The sequence below is a fragment of the Echinops telfairi genome, unplaced genomic scaffold (genome assembly GCF_000313985.2).
Source record: "Echinops telfairi isolate 266 unplaced genomic scaffold, ASM31398v2 ScPeMD7_443;HRSCAF=831, whole genome shotgun sequence".
Lineage (NCBI taxonomy): Eukaryota > Metazoa > Chordata > Mammalia > Afrosoricida > Tenrecidae > Echinops > Echinops telfairi.
The window spans coordinates 13,170,310-13,174,469 of NW_022104341.1; positions in this window are offsets into that span (position 1 = coordinate 13,170,310).

Genomic DNA, 4,160 nt, shown 5'->3' on the forward strand with positions numbered 1-4,160 from the left:
GCAGTGGAATAACTGCACAGGGCGTTCTGTGCAGTGTTCTTTCTGGGAGCAGATTGCCAGGTCTTTCTCCTGCAGAACTACTGGGTGGTTTTGAACTACCAACCTTCTGGTTAGCAACCAAGTTCTTAACCACTATACCGTTCTACTCCTAGATTATCAGGGTAAATGTGGAAGAGAACAACTTTCTCGGACCAAGGAAGAGAAATGTGCAATAATTTAAAGACATCTGGGCCTGTGATTTGTAGAGAACTGGGAAAGGGGCATGGGCAGCTTCTATCTCTTCTGTACATGACTGAAGTCCCACACACATTCTTTTAGAAATCAATATTGAAAAGTTAAGAAGTCAAAAACCATTCTATCGAATTTTGTTCTAAAACAGTAAAAATCTCTCACCTGATTGAATTATACCTTCCTTTTAAATTAACACACACTATAGATTTTTTACTAACTTGAGGAAGTGTAATCGCAGTTCGTTATTCCTTGCCCCCTTTACATAGTGAGTGTGCTTTAAAAATGTCGTTGTTACACAGTTGTCTAATTATAATCTGGGGCGAATGGTTTTGAAATTACAGTTCATTCATTAACTCTTCCTCCCATTTTCACTTACCACCAGCTCTCTTAGAAAAGTCACCTTGGAGATAAGGTTTGTAGGTTCTGCTGTAGGAGAGGGTTATTTATTTGTTTACTTATTTATTTACTGTGAGGATACGCATTTGGAGTTTCTTCCAGCAGGTCAGACTGTTAATCAACTTTTCTTTTTAGAGATAATGAAAAGATTGCTAACAACATGTGACAAAAACAAAAAAAACCAGCCTGATTTGTGGCAGATGGGGGACTGGTTTTACCATGACGATGCACCTGCTCAGGTGTGCGAGTTTTGGTCAAAATGCAATATGTCTCTTTTGCCCCACACACCTGACCTGGCTCCATGCAACTTCTTTTTGTTTCCGTGAATGAAGAAGGGCAAGAAAGGACAAGAGGTGACCGAAAAAAAACAAGGGAGGTGCTGTCAGCCATCTACTCAGATGAGTTTGAAAAATGTTTCCAAGGATGAAATCACAGATTTGAGAAATGTATTGTGTGATGGAGAGTTCTTTGAAGGTGATAAGGTTGTTTAATAAACACATTTAAATATATAGCTTTGAAAAAAATTGGGGATTTTGGGGGTACCCTTCATATATTGCATTTAATATTCAAAATATATTTTCTTACAATACCTCATTTGATATATATTTTCTAATTTGAGGCAAAAGACATTCTACATAGTGCTGGCTGTAATTTTACAGACCAAAGAGGTAAAAGTTAAGAAACATTGTGACCCAGAGGTGTTGTACCAGGCGAGATCAACCACACCACTTTATTAAAATTAAAGCCTTTATTAAACAGTTGGCTGGAGAGGGGGGTATTGTCGTGAAAATACTCTGGACCCCGAACAAAGAAACGATGGGGTCATTATAGTTCAGGTAGAGGGCTGGCTTAAAGGGGCGGGGAAACATGCTGGCAGTTACATCTTTATTTTTTTAGGCAGATTGGGTACCAGGAAGAGTCTGCAGGCATCTAGAGATTCAAGGTCTGTCATGAGATCCAGGAGGGGAAGGAAGTGGGGTAAGAGTAGCTGGCTAATAGCAGGAGGGTTGAAGACAGTTTAAAATAAAATGGAGTTCCTCAAGGTAAGCTGGGTTACTACAATAGAAAAGAGGTTGATGCTAAGAATAAATCAGTTCCTGTGACTCCTTATCCAGTGATAATTATACTACACTAAATGCACACTTCTTGATTCAGTTATAGTCATCTAGCTTTTAGCTATGACAGCACTTGTGTATATTTATGAGATGTAATTAATATATTGAAAACAAGAATTTAGGACATCTTAAAATCACAACCGTTATCTTCATTCTCTCTCTAAAGTTTATTCAATATAGGTAATTTGTCCTGTTAATGAAATTGGGTAGATATAATTAGTTTCCAGAACACCCATAGGTTACAAGCAGTCCTCTAAGTCCATTGGGAGCCGTGGTGGTGTAGTGTGGCAGGAGACCTGCAAGGTCGCCTGTCCGTTTGAAACAAACAGCTGCTCTATGGGAAAAAGAAAGGGCTTTCTACTTTTATAAAGTACTAGCTAGAAACTCACACAGGGATACTCCTACGCCATCCTAAAGGGTTGCTATGAGCTGGCATCAAGTCGATGGGAGTGAGTGGGTGAGAGTGAGTGAGTGATGAGCCCATTACGATTTTATGTATGATTCAAGTTATTAATCAACGCTTCCAGAGGTATCTCAAAGTAAGACTTCTTAACTGAGGTCTGTTGGTCTGTTGTTGCTTGCATTGATAAAATGAGGGTGGTTGTTACTTGTTTTCTCCTCTCAAGCCACCTCCCTTGCTGACTAGGTATATTCTCAGACTTCTCACAGCCAAGAAAGAGGAGGGGTGAGAGCAGGAAAGGGAAGATAACTTGTTGCCCCTTAGCTTGTCGTGACATATTGTTTGTCATTGATATGTAATTATACTTCTCTAATGAAATGCTTTTTTGGACTTACTGGAGGCATTTCATTCCTGTGTGTAACATTTCCCCCTCCACCCTGGCTACCCTGTAAACCATCTTATGCAGTCTCATACTAATGGCGACTCAGCAATCCCAGTGAGTCCTTGGGGGCAGTCCTTCTGACAGCTCTTTCCCAAGTGGCCCACATCCAGTCCCCTCACACATCCTATCACAGCAAGCTTTCAGAGAGCAGGCTAGTTTCAGATCCCTTTTTAAGCAGATAGTGATTTACTTGTTTCTGTAACTTGATAGCTAAAAGTAACCAGTAATTATTGTTTGTATTGAATGTACACAAAGATCAAGTGGAACAGGTGGACAAAGGCTAGGGGCTGAATATTAAGTGGTATAGAATCAGATAGACATGAGTTTAAATCCTTGATTCACCATTTGCTAGCTAATGGGTCACATTAAAATCGTGGCTTAAATTCTAAGTCTTAGATTTCTTACCAAGTGTATATAATAATGATTCTTTCATAGGGTTGCGGTGAGTATTAAGTGAACAATTATATTAAATTCTAAATTAAATAGTTATCATTACATTTATTATTACCCATTGCTATTAAAGATACATTTTTTGCCCAAAGTAGGATATATGCATTTATTTTATAAATAAGTATATAGTTAAATAAATGAACAATCTCAACAATTCAGTTATTATTAAGGTCATTTACTTTAATTATATAAATTGTGTAGCTAGGTAGTATTCATTTTTTATACATGATAGAAAAAAGCAAGAAAGAAGGAAATGGCATTAAGAATATTGGGTGGCTGCCATGCAAAGTTATGACGAGGTGCCTCCAGGCAGGCAGACAGCGTTAGCAGAGGGTGAGGGATAGTGATGTGTAAGTCAAGTCAAAAGAAGGGAAAGGGAGCAGACACGTCTTGGGGCGCACAGTCCATGACTGCTGGTAGCAAATGTGGGAGAATCTTCCTCTAGGTGGGGTGAAGAATGACTAAAAATGTTTTGGGGGACCCTAGAGACGGAGTGTCCCTGGTGGTATGCACCAAATGGGTCAGGTTTCTGGGCACATCCTGGGATTTTAAGTTGCAGCCATGGAAAACTGGCGCACTGAATCTTGGATCTTGGGGCTATTGGCATGCTATAGTCAGAGCCGATGTGGAAATCACACTGGGTGAACTGTAACCAGAGGGCTTAAGACTGAAATTTGTTATGTTTGAGGAAGCGGAAATCAGATGTACCAAGCATGTTGAACTACCAGTAGGTGGACAATCATGCACTTACTGCATCAACGCCCTATATGCTGTATTAAGGTATTTATTTTTCCTGGAAAGTTTGTGATTGACATTCTCAGTGCATATTGTTGTAAATTTTCCTTGATAACCAACTCCCATTGGTGTGTGTGTGTGTGTGTGTGTGTGTGTGTGTGTAAAACATTATGGAAACAATTCCTTCTCCACAGTTGCATGAACATGCTATAAGCATGTCCTACAAGTCTTAGGACTTCTGGGAAGATGCAGGCACGAACAGATCTAAATTCATGCCCTTCTCCACAAGAACTAAAAGGAACAAGAATCCTGTAAGAGGATCCCCAGTGGCGTAATTTGTGTTGGGCTGCAATCCACAAGATCTGTAGTTCTAAACCACCAGCCACTCTTC